This window comes from Sceloporus occidentalis, unplaced genomic scaffold (genome assembly GCF_023333645.1).
Source record: "Sceloporus occidentalis isolate IW3139 unplaced genomic scaffold, rSceOcc1.0.p SCAF_5, whole genome shotgun sequence".
In the NCBI taxonomy this organism is placed as follows: domain Eukaryota; kingdom Metazoa; phylum Chordata; class Lepidosauria; order Squamata; family Phrynosomatidae; genus Sceloporus; species Sceloporus occidentalis.
The window spans coordinates 109,541,236-109,556,837 of record NW_028316985.1 but is presented as its reverse complement, the minus strand read 5'-3'; the positions used below and the strand labels follow the sequence as shown (position 1 = coordinate 109,556,837).

General features: G+C 45.1%; 1 long non-coding RNA gene across 1 annotated transcript; it reads left to right on the top strand.

The window, feature by feature from the left end:
- Positions 1-625: 625 nt before the first annotated feature.
- Positions 626-14,894, top strand: LOC149312641 (uncharacterized). Its single transcript, XR_016281280.1, has 3 exons — positions 626-818; positions 10,017-10,177; positions 14,660-14,894. It is a non-coding gene; the product is annotated as an uncharacterized LOC149312641 (long non-coding RNA).
- Positions 14,895-15,602: the final 708 nt, after the last annotated feature.

Here is a 15,602-nt window from a genome sequence, read left to right as displayed (position 1 = left end):
TCCAGTCCAAATCTGGCTGTCAGCGGCGTAGGATCCGCTCTTTCCCGGGCTCCCCTCCGCAGAGCCCCGCCGAGGAAGGGGTGGGCTGGGGGGATGTCAATGGCTTCATTCAGAGAGCGCTGGGGTCCGGCGGAGCGGGAGGGGAAGGCAGAGGGAGGCAAGGCTGGCTCCAAATCCTCTCAGCCAGAGATGGAAGCAAAAATATAGACAGCTCCGGGATCACCCCACCAAAGCAGCCCCTCTCCAAGGCTGGGGCAGCTGGATCCCTTCGGGGGATCCCTGTCTCCCTCTTTCCTTCCTATTTCCAGAGCGGTCCTCTCTTCGGGGATCGCGCCCAAACCCGACGTCCTCAGATGGTCTCTGAGGAGATTCAGTGCCTTTTGAGGCGAAGAGGCGGCTTCTTAAGGGAGAGAGAGAGCGAGAGGAGGGGAAAGGGAAAAGAACCAGACCCCTTTAACTCTGCGCAAGGTCATTAGTCCCAAAGCCCCCCCCCCCGCCCCCCAGGTCCAACAGCTGCAGGAGAGCTTCTTCGGAAAGCAGCGGAGGGCAGAAAGGCACCCAGCAAGCCACACACACGCGCGCCGCACGCGACACCCGAGTCCCAAGTTTGCTTTCGCCTCCTCTGCAGTTGGGGGTGCGCGCCCGAGGAAGCGGGAGCGAGCCAGCCAGGGAGCGGGGCCGCGCCTGTGTGCCTGCGCGTGCCCAGCCTTACCTGCCTTTCCCCTGCTGGCTGCCTGGGTTGGTGGAGGAGGAGGAGGAGGAGGAGGGCTGCAGCGGCCGGGAGAAGCCAGGCTGCTTCCCTCGCCGTCCCAATGCAGGTAAAGGCGGAGGGGGAACTTCCAGAGCCCCGAGCCCTGGGTTCAAAAAGGGAGCATCCGTGAAGGCGGCGGGGAGGAGGAGGAAGAAGAGGAGGAGGAGGAGGAGAGAGACGCCTGCTCTGAGGCGATTTGGTTCCCCGCACCAGTTATCCGGAGCAAGGGAAGGGAAGGAGGGGGAGGCGAGAAAGAGAGGTCAATGGAGCCTCCTTCCACGAGAATCGCCAGCCCTGGAATGACATCCGGAAGGAAAGGGGGAGAAGAAAAAGAAGCTGAAGGAGAGGGGGCTTGGGGGAAAAAAAGAAACAACCACGTATGTCCAAAAATGAGGCGATAGGTTGTTTAATCCAGAGTCAACCGTTTCCCCGGCCAGACTGGACAAGAGCCGCAATTGTTGTTCGTGAAAGCCCCTTTCTCTCTCTCTCTCTCTCTCTTTTTCTGTTTCCTTCAGTCGCCTCGCTCAAGTGCGGCTGGTTGGTGCAGGGAGCTCGCTCGCCTCTCTCAATCTCTTTCAGAGACACACACACACACACACTGGCACACAGCGGAGGAGAAGAGGCAAGGCGACCGTGACGCCTAGTGGAGAAGATGGAGGGAGGAGGGGGACACAGAGAGAGAGAGGAGAAAGGGAGGGCAGCGAAGGCGGAGAAGCATCAAGTTTTGCCCCAACCAAGTGCTTGGCTGGGATGAAGGCTTTGGCGGGGGCTCTTCCCTTCCGCCGCAGAGACCGGGCAGCCAGAGCCAGAGGCAGGCGGGACCAGCAGGGAGAAGGGGGAGTTGAGAGACGCCAGAAAATAGCTATATATGTATATAAAACACACACACACACACACACACGTGTGTGTATATATCTTCTGGGGGCTGGTGGGGGTGAGTGTCAGAGGCACCCGAATATGCCAGGTTACTCCAGCCCCTCACGCCTGGACTCCAGTCCCTCAGTCTCTCCTTTGGGGGATAACAAAATATTTTGTGTATGGGGGGTGACAGATACTCTTCACTCTGTGTGTGTGTGTGCTAGATACTCCTCACTGCTGAGGGAGAGGGAAAAGCCATGTCGCCCCCCCCCCCTTCAGCCTCCCAGTCTCCTTCCCTCTGTCTTTCCTTCCAATGTGGGGAATGGTCAATATTAGGGAAATATTAGGTGAGAGAAAGAGGGAGGGTCACGTGGACCCGAGAGTCGTCGCTTTGCTTACGCTTTTTTTGGCGTGTGTGTGTGTGTTTCCCCTCCTTCACTTTTCGCTTTGCGATTTTGGAGGCTCCTTCCAGACAGGCAGAGGACGAGCTGCAGTGACTACAGCAGGAAGGAAAGCTCCCCGGAGGAGGAGGAAGAGGAGGAGGAGGCCGGAAGCATTGGGCTTTGAGAAGGGAGGGGGGCAGTCTATAGTCCTCGGGAGAGTCTTAGGGCAGATTACACACACACACACACTTTCTTTTCCTCCTCGTATTTGTGATGCCTCGCTTGGCACAAAGAGACTGCGGTTTGGGGCGGGGGGGGGGGGGAAGAGAGAGAGATTTGTGTGTGAGCTTGAGAGGAGTTGGCAAGGTCTGACGCGAGGAGGGAGAAGTCACAGATTTATTCCCACCCAGCCCCGGCTCCGGGGTCGAGGAAGCAACTTTCCTTCCCGACCCCTCTGCCAACAACTCCGTGGATTCCCGCCACCCGCCTCTTGGGCCGCTTTCTCCTTCTTTTGACTTTGCCTCCTCCTTCCTCCCTTCCTTTGTGGAAAGGTGGGGAGGGAAGTCTCTCCATTCACTCCATTCGACCCCGTTCCTTTTCCATCTCTCAGTTTCCTCCGACTCCTAGCCACAAACGAGGTCTCCCTCTGAGGGGGCCGAGTCACTTCTTTAGAGACTGAGGAGAAAATGAACCGGGGGACAGAAAGCCGAGGCGGGAAGACAGTCCTATATTGTCGCCGGAGAGCCAAAACAAAAAACCCTGAGGAGAGTTGAGGAAACGGGGGTCTGGAAGGCAGGGAAACCGGGTCTGGAAGACAGGGAAAGCGGGAACGCTGTTGCTCATTATCCTCCTCTTCCTCCTCCTCTTCCTTTTGGCCACGAAACCATACAAGTCCCTCGTCTCCCTCATGAGGGGAGACTTTTTTTTCTGTGGACTCAAGAGGAAGGCTTGGAAAAGCCCCAGAAGAAAGGTTGAAAGGTTGGGGAAAGCCCCAGAAGAAAGATGCGCGGGAATGGAGGGGAATAATTATGGATAAATACGTGTGGGAGAAGACAGAGAAGGCTTGGAGGTGCCTGAGACAAAAGGAGGGAGTTCCTCGCGCGTGGGAGCTCGAGGTCCCTCTGCGTCTCTTCTGAGGGGAGGATGGCTCTTCCCTCAGCGAGGGAAGAGCCATCCTCCCCTCAGAAGAGACGCAGAGGGACCTCGAGCTCCCACGCATGCCTTTGCTGCCATGTCTGCCTCCACCAGACAACCTTGCGCTCCCACCCGCGCGCGTGGAAGGGCTCCCTCCTTTTGGCGCGACTGAGGCGGCCAAAGCAGCAACAGCTGCAGACTCTCTCATTCTCCTTCTCCTCCTCCTCTATTCCCCCCCCCCTTCCACTCCGCCTTCTCTGGTTGGCTGGCCAGCCTCCCCAAAACCCGCCTCCTCTCCAAACCTCGCCGGAGAGACCCTGGGTTTTTGATATCTGCAGCATCAGCGAGAAAAAGGAGGAATGGAAAGAAAAAAAAAACCCACCCAAGAAAGGCGGCGCAGACGCAGTGGGCCTCGCCGCAGTCCCGGTGTGGAAGAGAAGGGAGGGCTGGCATCTCCTCGGCGGGGTTAAGTGGGATTAATCCCCCAACCTCTCCGCATTGCATTGGGAGGCACCCTTGGATTTATTTTTAGTGAGATCACCTTGCTTTTCTTTCAAAATAATAATAAAACATAATAATAAGATCGAGTTCCGAATCTGCTTTGACGCAAGGTCTCTCTATATGTATGTATGTATATGTGTGTGTGTGTGTGTATGTATATACAACACATACACACAGACACATACACATCTATAGGCTTCCTCTGCATCCTTCGTGGATGCCTGGGCTTCCTCAGCCTCCGCATCTTCTAATAATGAGGCGATCGCTTTCGTTGGGAGTCCCAACCAGGCTTGGTTCTGAGTTCCTGGTAGCGATTGGGAGGATCGATGAGCCAGCAGACGTTGCGTGTTGCAATCTCTCTGACTGCAGTCGACCAAGCAATGTGTGTGTGTGTGTGTGTGTGAGGGGGGGTTACCCCCTACAATCCCTGCCTCCGAGACACTGCGATCCTTGGACCTTTCCCTCTCCCTCACTTCTTCATTCCGATATACACGCGATCCTGCCATCCCTTTCCAGCTCTTCTCCTGCCTTATCGCCCACCGACCCACCCTCACTAACCCCCCAGATTCCACGAATCTACTCCTCCCACCCAATACTATGTTTTTCCAGGAAATCCCTCATCCTTCCTTCCCCTCCTCCTCCTCCTCCACTTTTCCTGGTGTTTCCCACAATCCCTCTCTTGGCAGGACAGCCATCCACACACACAAATACACACACACACAAACACTTCTTCACCGGCATTCGACCCCATCGTCCTCAGTTCTTGTTCTCTCTCTCTCTCTCTCTCTGTATATGTGGTTTGTGTGTGTGTGTGTGTGTGTGTGTGTGTGTGTGGAGAGAGAAAAGGGAGAGGAGCAGCCCCTGCCTCTCTCTCTCTCTTTTCCCCTCTGTGTGTATGTATATATAGATACAGATATAGATAGATATGGATATGGATGTAGATAGATACATACATACACAGAGAGAGAGGCAGGGGCTGCTCCCCTCCCTTTTCTCTCCATATATATATATATATCTAAGGGAGAGAGAGAGAGAGAACTGGGGGTGATGGGGTCGCACTGCAGGCATAGTGCGGCTCGACACTGCTTTAACTGCCACGGCTCAATGCTATGGAATCCCGGGAATAGTAGCTTGTCTTGGGGCCAGAGCTCTCTGACAGATAGCAGCAGGGGGAGGATTTCATTTTCTTTCATGAGGGGGAGAGAAGGGACACCAAAGTCAAGTTGCTGGGCAAATGGAGCGGAGAGCTTGGGGGGTTAATCCCACTTAGCCCCGCCGATTCTACACTTCGGGGGGCTAAGAGTCTCCCAAAATGACGATGCTCCTCAGAACGCCGTGGCAGCTAAAGTGGTGTTGGAACCGGATCGTTTCTGCAGTGCGGAGGGAGCCTCGGTTTCTTTCTCGGGGGGCTATCCTTGTCCATCCTTCCTTGCTTTTGTCTGCGTCGAAGGAAGAAAAAGGGATGGATGGATGGATGGATGGATGGGGGAGGGAGGTGGCACGTGCCTTGCAAGGCTCCCTATTGCCAAAGGGGGGGGGGGAGGGAGGGCAGCAGCCCCTGCCTCTGTCTCTCTGTCTGCCCCTCCATTCCCCCCCCCCCCATCATCCCAGCTGCGATCCTGGGATTTCAAGTATTTGGGAGACACCGGCACCAGAGAAGGCTAAAGATCCTATCGAACTAAAAGTCCCAGGATCCCCTAGGACGGGGCTACGGAACTTAAATGTGGTCTCGAACTGACTTATTTCTTCAAGGTAGATGCAGCCCAGGTAGAGGCTGCCCTCCTCGCCTTTTCATCCCGACTCTCCGCCTCCTTGGAGGAGCCAGACCTAAATGGAAGAGGCTCCGCGGACTAGTTTTGCACCAGAATCCAGCTCTACACCGCAGGAGACAAACCAGACCAGGAAGCTGGGGTTGATTTCTATTTCTGGGGTGTCTGTGTGTGTGTGTGTGAAGGAGCCCTCTCACGTTGCCAGCTCGGTCTGCGAGGGAGAAGATCTCGGTCAACCTTCAAGTGAAATTTACTACATCCTAGGGATCGGGATGAAACGAGGCTTAATACAGGCAATGGAGGGGTGTGTGTGTGTGTGTGTGTGTTAGTGTGTGTGTCAGGGAATCCGAGCATCCAAAGAGCAAATAGTTTAAGCACTTGGACAGCATAGAGGGGAAAAAGAAGAATATAACTCGACATCTCCACCAAGGGACAAAGCGAGGAAACGACACCAGATCCGGCTTCAATTCGGATGACCCTTTGTCTTCCCTTCGGAGGTTCTTGCTGGGCTCCTGTGGCTTACACCGAAAGACCTTTTCTCTCTTCCTATCCTCGTTTTTTACTTGCTAGATCTTATGGGGGGGGGGGGGGAATCCACAAAAACATGCCTACAACACAGACAGGGACACTTCCTTGGATCCACCCAGAACCATGGCAATGAATACATTGTCTGTAAAAAAAGGATAGCAGTAGGAACAACAACGACGACAACAACAACAACAACAGGACTGCTTTTGACAACAGAGTTGCAAATGCCAGGGCTCTGACTGGGGAGGGGGGGCATTGGTCTAAAATAATAGCTCTTCCCTCCCCATTTAATAACAACAACAACAACAATAATTGTATTATTATTATTAAATATATTATTCATCAAATTTATTATTATTATTATTATTATTATTATTATTATTAAATATATTATTCATTAAATATAATAATAATAATAATAATAATAATAATAATAATATATTTATATGTCCTGCCTCTCCCTGCTGATTGAGGCAGGATGACAACCTGATAAAAAAATACATGCAACAATACAAACAGTAATAAAATACACTCAATAATCATTTCAAACAAAAACCCTAACCTTTTCACAATACAATAATAAATAACAGTTAAGATTACTATTAGTTATGATAATAACTATGATTAATTATGATAACAATTTATATGACAACCTCGGGCTCTTCTCCCCCCCCCCCAAAGCAAAATAGCAATCAAATACATACTTGAAATAGTTGTACTAGAATCATAGAATCATAGATTTGGAAGAGACCACTAGGGCCATCCAGTTCAACCCCCTGCCATGCAGGAAATCTAAATCAAAGCATCCCTGACAGATGGCCATCCAGCCTCTGCTTGAAGACCTCCAAGGAGGGAGACTCCACTACACTCCGAGGGAGTTTGTTCCACTGTCGAACAGCCCTTACTGTCAGGAAGTTCCTCCTAATGTTGAGCTGGAATCTCTTTTCCTGGAGCTCCAGGTCCTAATCTCTGCAGAAAACAAGCTTGCTTCCTCCTCAATATGACATCCCGTCAAGTATTTAAACAGGGCTATCATATCACCTCTTAACCTTCTCTTTTCCAGGCTAAACATTCCCAGCTAGCTCAGTCGTTCCTCATAGGGCATGGTTTCCAAACCCTTCACCATTTTAGTCACCCTCCTTTGGAGATGCTCATGTTTCTCAATGTCCTTTTTGAATTGTGGCGCCCAGAACTGAACCCAGTATTCCAGGTGGGGCCTGACCAGAGCAGAATAGAGTGGCACTATTACTTCCCTTGATCTAGATAGTATACTTCTATTGATGCAGCCTAAAATTGCGTTGGCCTTTTTAGCTGCTGCATCACACTGTTGACTCATGTTCAACTTGTGGTCTACTTGGACTCCTACATCCCTTTCACATATTGTCTCCTTAAGCCAGGTGTCCCCCATCCTATATCTGTGCATTTCATTTTTCCTCCCTAAGTGCAGTACCTTACATTTCTCCCTGTTGAAGTTCATTTTGTTAGCTTTGGCCCAGCTTTCAAAATAATACTAGTTTTAGAACAGATAAAGATTAGGCTGCTAACAATGCCCTCTCTCTCTGCCCATTGCCATCTCTTTCCATAGAAATTTACTAACAATGCTCTCAATGAAAAATAACATCCAACTACGCAGGTACAGCCAGGTGTTCAGCCATGTATTAATTTTTTTAAATAAAAAAGTTTCCATTCAGTCCACAAATTTCGAGCATTGCAGTAAGAGCATTGCAAAACACAGTTTGGGCCTCCACAGAAAAAGGGGCAGGGAAAGGGACCAAGGAGATGCCAACCCAACAAATGTAGAACCCAGTAACATAGTGTGAGTATACAATTTCCTGTGTTTCCCTCTTTGCAGTGCTAGAAATTTGGGGCTTGAAAGAACATTGAAAGGCGGGGGGGGAGCATATGATTCTTAGGGGTTGGGGGAAATGCCTTCATTTTGCCTTCCTGTAGCTGCATCACTTCCCTTTAGGACCCAAAGAACCCAAGTGGGAAAATGTGACTTAGGGCCCAAACAGACAGGCCAAAATAAAGCTGCTTCGGGTCACTTTGGAGGCCTGCTGATTAAATGACACACACATCTTAAGAAGGCGGAAGTTGCGCCAAAGCTTCGCTCCAGTTCTAAGGACTGGAGCATGGCTTTGGCGCAGCTTCCGGCCTCTTAGGACACATACATCATTTAAACAGCATACCTCCAAAGTGACCTGATGCAGCTTTATTTTGACCTGTCTGTTCGGGCCCTTATTCTTTAGGAGAGTTGTTCCCCATCCAAAATGCACTGCTCTTTACACTCAAAATCTACAGCTACCTAAGGCAGCAAGTTGTTGTTTATTTTCCATGTGATTGTTTCAACTGTTTCAACACACACAACCCCCTCCACTTCCAGGGATATGAAGTACTTGGGATATTTTATTTTATTTTTATTTTAACCTCCTTTGCCCAGATGGCTGACTCTGGCGCGGATTGGCTAGGCCTCGTTGTGGAGAACATCATTTGCTAGGACTAAATGTCTTCAAAGAGATCTGGATGTTCCCAGAACTTCTTTTCAGTGCCAGGGATATACAAAATAAGTGTGAAATGCCTTTGAGCAGGTGCAGAATACTTCCCCCTTTCCTCCTACTGGATGGCACTAAGGGTTTTAAAAGAATAGGATTCTTTAGAAATGTGGTTTTTTTTGTTTTGTCACTTTGAAAACCACCCTTTGATAGGCAAATATAATAAGTTGCCAGGGTTTTATTATTCATCTTTCCAGTTACCATTAAGCACAGTGCATAAAAATCAAATAAAGGTCTCTCCATGCACACACTGTTGATCAGCATATAAAGTATTAACGTAGCCAGATTTAAATAAATAGATACATACATACATACATACATACATAACAACAACACGTCTCAGACACACTATCCAGAAAAGTTAGTCGCCCCTTCTAAAATCCACAGAAGAAGACAAACTCTAAATTAATGGACTGGCATACAAATAAAAGCAACAGGGCTTGGGTAGTTGTTAGCTTGTGTAGCTGGAGTTTTCCATTTGTAAGGCGACATTTGAACTTGTCTCATTAAAAGGGATAAAGAATGTGACTCTTTCTTCTGCAGGTGACCCCAGTTGCCCTTTGTGGGTCTGCAATTTGCGACAATTTCTCAGATATTTAGAGTCCAAAAAGTAAGATAAAGCCACGTAGGTTCATTTCCTTTGTAGACTTACTTGGGGAGAACACAGTGAGAATTGCTTTTAATGAACCAAAGCTACTAAGATTATTCCAGACATTCTTTTAAAGAGCCTTCTGGAAACTGCATGCAAAATTTTTACATATTTACAACCCTAACACTGAGGTTTATGATAATATTATCAATAAACATTTAACCAGTTAACCTGTTATTCACATACAACCAGCCACAGAGGAAAAACACTGCTGACCCCATATGTGTAAGGTCTGGGCTTAAGTCTTTGTTGTTGCTTCTCTTTCTTCAAGTCAACTCTGACCAATGGAGACCTCATTGTAGGACTTTCTTGAGCGTATTTCAGAGGAGGGTTGTCCTTGCCTTCCATTAAGGCTGAGAGAGTGTGACTTGTCCAAGGCATTGTCCAAGAGGGTTTCCATGGCTGAGCAGGGATTCAATCTCTGGTTTTGATCCACTGGATCAAGATCCGCCTGACAAGATCCATCATATAACCACCTTAAACAGCGTTTTAAAAGCTGCTAAGACGGATCTTTTCCAGAAGGCCTTTCCTGAATAGACACCCGGCCACCAAAGAGGAAAAAGTAATGTACTGATCCTGTTTGCTGTTTTGCTCACTTATTGTTGTTTGTCTGTTTATTTACTTACTGTTTTAAATTGTCATTTATTTTAATATTTTGATTCCTTTGAGAAAAAGCGGAATATAAATAAATGCTATTAGTTATTATTATTATTAATATGTTTTATATTGCAAATTATTTAATTCTATTTTAATGGGAAGGAGGGTTGGGGGGGATATGATATGTATACTTTTAATGTTGTAAGCTGCCCCAGTTGCCTAAGTGCAGAGGGACGGGATATTATTATTATTATTATTATTATTATTATTATTATTATTATTATTATTTTCCAGAGCCCTCGTCCAATGCTCAAACCACTATACCATGCTGGCTCTTGCAAGACACATCTCTAGCAGTAACATAACACAAATGGCTTGCCTGGCCCATCTTGCATAGTCCAGAGAAGCTGAAATCACCACCGCTGCTGAAAACCTGTTAACAGCATTTTGAAAAAGTAAAATTATTATTGTTTAATGTATCATATGCAAGACCATTATGCTACTAAGCATTATTGGTTTATAATCCTCTTAACCAGGAGAAATATTTAGAAAGATGCTTTTGTATTGATACCATAAAGATGTGTCTCCAGAAATCTATGACAGGATTGTACAATGTCTGGTACTTTGTAAGTTAATAATAATGAAGAACATGTCTAGAAGTGTCTTCCAGAAGACCTCTTAGGTGTTACCTGCTTATGTGCTTTTAGCTTTTCCTCAATAGCTATTTTCCCTCTTTTTTTAATTGAAAAATTTATTAATTATTAAAATAAACCCACACCAAATACAACAAATACAAACCACAAACACAGCACACAAATTAAGAAACATACATATACAATTACAATTATTATGCAATTATTACAATTATTGAAAAGCAACCATCTAAAATCATACATTACTCAATTTCTTTTTCTTTATCTTTCAAGTTAGTCCTTTCAAATTCGTTGTCTTATTTTCAATATCCTGTCTCATTACAATAACTCTCTTTCTCATCATTCTCTTCTTTCTCTTTCCAACCATCTCTTTTTTACATTCTCTTTCTTACTCTTTCTTTATCTTTCCCTTCCTTATTCCTCCTTCTTCTAATCTTTCCTGCCTCATTCCTTCTCCCTTCCTTCTTCTCCTTCAATCCATCCTCTCTTCCTTTCTTCTCACATACTCCAACCTTCAGTCACATTCTTTTTCTACTTTCCCTTTTTAGCCTATTGGTCATCCACTTAACAGGGCACATCTAACAGATGTGAAATCTATGTATGTATAATCCAGAAGAATACATTTCCTCTGATTGTCTTCATCTTTTCCTTCCATTATGGTCCATCTTTTGTTAAATCTTTGACTATAAATTCCTCAGAAGAGGGAACTGCTTTTAGGGGTCTTGCTCCATCAAGAGTCATATGCACTGATGATGCTTCGTAAATCATAATGTCAACAGTGATGATGGCAATGATGGCAACATGTCCAAAGGATTGAAAATGATTGAAATTTAAAAATTTTAAATTCAAATCAGCTTTCTCCAGCCTAAAGCCCTTCAGATGTTTTGCATCACATAATACCAACTTTCTTCATCCTTGCTTCCCCCCGTATTTATTTTGTTTTCTTTTCTTTGAAGTGCAGATTCCTATATCCTACACTGCATGCAAACGTTTTGTAAAATTTGAAACAGCTTTGCTGTGTGTCTTGTTGGGGTGGTTTCTACAGAGCCTATCCCATACAAACTGTGTGGTTCTTTGTTTTGAGGGACTGGATCACACTTTACCAAACCATGTCTATTTGCGTGGCTACAGCTCCCAGCAACTCTAGTTAGCATGGTCTGTAGACAAGGATAAAGGGAACTGTGGTGCAAAACATCTGAAGGGCCTTAGGCTGGAGAAAGCTGATTTGAATTTAAAAATTACTGTAGAGCTTATGATACATTCTCTATAAAATCATGGCACTGCCATTTCTGTACATTTTATTTAAATACATGATTTGAATATTGCTTTGTGTTGAGTTTTATGCACAACGTGAGTGGTTCCTTTATTTCTATTTCCCCCTCTTTCTCTTTCTATTATATCTATCATTTAGCATTTCTATTCATTCTGAGTATATCATCATTATAAATGTTTCCTGTAGGAGCTTGCCTGAGAGCTCAGATGCCCAGCTGGTGGTAATGTGAGAGAGCTCACATTATGATGGCTGCTCTTAGATTCTGGAACTCCCTTCCATGGGAGGCTAAGCTGGTGCTCGTCTTCTTTCTCTCACGTTTTTCTCTACTGTTTTCACCCATGTCCATTTTAGATCATGCTCCTTTGATATAACGCTGCTTTTTGCCCATGAAACTCTGTAAGGCACCTACCTGTACATGGCCTGCAATTCAAAGGCTTCTAGTCTACAGGAATGTGTCCAAAGCAGGGCAACCAAAATGGTGAAGGGTCTGGAAACCATGTCCTATGAGAAATGACTCAGGGAGCTGGGGATGTTTAGCCTGGTGAAGAGAAGGTTAAGAGGTGATATGATAGCCCTGTTTAAAGATTTGAAGGGATGTCATATTGAGGAGGGAGCAAGCTTGTTTTCTGCTTTTCCAGAGAACAGGACTCAGAACAATGGCTGCAAGCTACAGGAAAAGAGATTCCACCTCAACATTAGGAGGAACTTCCTAACAGTAAGGGCTGTTCGACAGTTGAACACACTTCCTCAGAGTGTAGTGGAGTCTCCTTCCTTGGAAGTCTTTAAACAGAGGTTGGATGGCCATCTGTAAGGGATGTTTTGATTGAGAGTTCCTGCACGGCAGGGAGTTGGACTGGGTGGCCCTTGTGGTCTCTTCCAACTCCATGATTCCATGATACTATTCTATGATTCTACTCAGATGTAGGGATGGATAAATCTAACAGATTTGCTTTCTCTTATAATCCCCCCCTTATGTAGACATATGTAAAGTTCTTTCTCCAAATTTTGGTATATTTGTCTAAAATGAACCAAATGAAATTCTCAACCATCTGCACTAACGAAATTCAACAGGGACTGTACTATGGAAAAGGTAACTTAGCACCAGATAGAAGTGGAGAATGACCCCAATAGGATGTGACAGGGCAGGTGTTTTGGAAGAGGGCATCAACAACTACTGGGAGATACTAAACAGGTAAAAATAAGCAGTTCTTCACACAGAATATAATTACAATGTGGAACACATTAATACAAAATCTAGGTATGATTGTCAATTTAGATGATATTACAAAGGGATTAAATAGTTAGATCCATTGTGTTCCCCAAAATGGTGTGGGGACTTGTGCAAAGAAGCACACAATAGTAATTCAATCCAAAATACCATACACGGCTAACCAAAATAGAGGTATGCAATACTGGAGAGCAGATGCTTAGTGTTCAGACAGGATGATATTTACCAGTACGGAAGAGGAATCCACAGAAAGTGGAGTGTGGCTCAAATGGTGTCTGAGGCCAGAGCTTCCACTTCCCATGATGCCTCAGACACCATTTGAAGGAAACATGCCCCTATCTACTTTCGTCATTTCATCATCATTTTATGTTGACCATGTTTCCTCTTAACCACCTTTTTTCAAAGCTAATCAGCCCTAAACAATGTAACTTTTCCTTCTAGAGGAGTTGCCCAAATCCCTGGATAATTTAGGATCCTCTTTTCTACACTTTTTCTAGCTCTACGTCTTTTGAAAAAGATGTCATTCGCAGAAATATACACATCATCACAAATGTTGTTGTACCATGGATTTGTAACTCACAATATGTATAATTTATATGCTGTTATCTCTTTGAAACTCTATTAGCAAACATATTGAAAAATATATTTTCAGATCTTTAATAAGAAAACCTCCTTTCACAATTTCACAGTAATGTTCCCTTATATCCCAAACCTTAAATGTCTACAGAAGATGCTTTATCACCAAGGATACCTCCTTTGAGATGTCTCCATATCTTTTGTTCTTATCCAAAATCAAACGGAGAATTTCAAAGCTCATCCTTCTGTTTCTAGCTCCCATACAACTTGAACAGATACATGAAATGACAGCTTTCTCTCTCTCTCTCAGTTTCATGAACAGAAGTTATGCACACCTCTTACAGCTTGACTGAAGAGGCTTGTTGTTTGAATATGATCTGATGAAGGTTCATGGCTTGGAAGGACAGAGTGAGTGTTTGAGAGATAGAAGCCAATGAATCTTTTTTCCATAAAGGTTTAACACCATCTTAAATGAAAATGAAAATAAAAATAAAATAATATCAGTTCCTTTCAAAAGAGTGCACCTAGTTACCCCAAATCCAGCACCGTGGGGTCCTTCCCACAGGTATTCTGCAATGTCTTATCATTTCAGTTTTGTCCTTGCTTTCAGGCAGCTTTATTTTTACATCCTTTTTTCTTGAGTCATTTCATTTATGCCTTATTTTTCCTCCAAGGAGCAGAGCTTGGGGAAGTTACTTTATCAAAGTACAATTCCATGGCTCTTCCAGCTGGTGTGGGACTTATAGTTCAAAAGAGTAACAGCTCTGGCTCAAAATAGCCTTTCTTGGAAACCTGACGGTGAGAAACTGAGAAGTCTACAATCTGGAATTTTTTAAAAAAGAAATGCACTCAGTTAAGAAAGGCTGCTTTTAAGCAAATAATGTTTGGAATAAGTTTACTTCTATTTTTTGTAAGCATAACAGGAGAAAACAACAACAACTCTGCTGTGTAAGACTAAAGGCCAGTGTAGCCAAGTCCACCATTCTATTTCTACTATGGCAAATCATGTACCTATGTAAAGCCAACAAGCAGGACATGATCTCAAAAGGACCCTTTCAGTCTGGTTTCCCAGTGATTAGGATATGAAGGCATTCTACCTCTGACAGAAGCAAACTGATTATAAGTTCTGGTTATGATATATAACGCTCTATACAATTTACGTTCTGGCTATTAGCTAAAAGGTATCTCACCATATGCGCTTACCCAGGTCCAAGATCCTCAAGAGAGGACATTTTCTCATTGTCACAACCTTCACAGATATGGCTGCTGGTGGTGCAAGATAGAGCCTCCTTGATGGATACCACTAGGCTCTGGAACTTCTTAGTGAAGCTCAAAGGCCGCTCCTTCGTTCCTTTCCTCCAGCAGGCAATGACTTTTTTCATTCTTTTAAAAATTCTGACAGAAAAGGCTTTTGAGAAAGTGCTGTATGATTTTTCTGTATTTCTTTTTTAAAAACACACACTCTCACACACATTTAAATGTAATTGTTAAACTGTTTTTAATGTTCTTGGCAGTTTAATTCCATGTTCATGTTGGCCTTTGTGTGCTTTAACAAGATACATTTGCTTTAATTTGTCAGACACTCTGAGTCGTGGTTTTGGGAAGAAAGAAAGAGGAGGAGGAAGAGGAGGATTTCCAGATTAGTGGGGAATAGTCCCTGCTAGGTTTTAGTGATCCCTGTAGAGTAGCTATCAAAAGTCCTGAATGTATTGGGGGGGGGGGGGGGGGGGAGAGATACAATTCAGCACCTTGGATAGCTCCTTTAACATTCAAAAGAAAACCTTGAGCCTTATCACACGAGGAAAGCAAGCGGAAATGGGTCGATAGAGTTGCAGCTTGCTTTTTGCTTCTCCACATGTCATCAAAGAACTTCCATTCGCTTCCCAAGGGAGTCATAAAAGCTTGCCTTTTGCCAAAAGGATTTTTTCAGTGTGACAGAAAACATGCTTTTACAGCCATCTCCCTTGAGAAGAGAACGGAAGTGCTTCAGTAGCATGTAGAGAGGCAAGGAGAAAGCTGCAACTCTGCTGATCCACTTTTTCTTTCTTTTCTCATGTGATAAGGCCCCAGAAAAAGATTTGTTGCCCCACTGTTTTGAAAGCCACTGGCTTTTGATCCAGCAACAGTATATCATCACGGTGTTTCAGGAG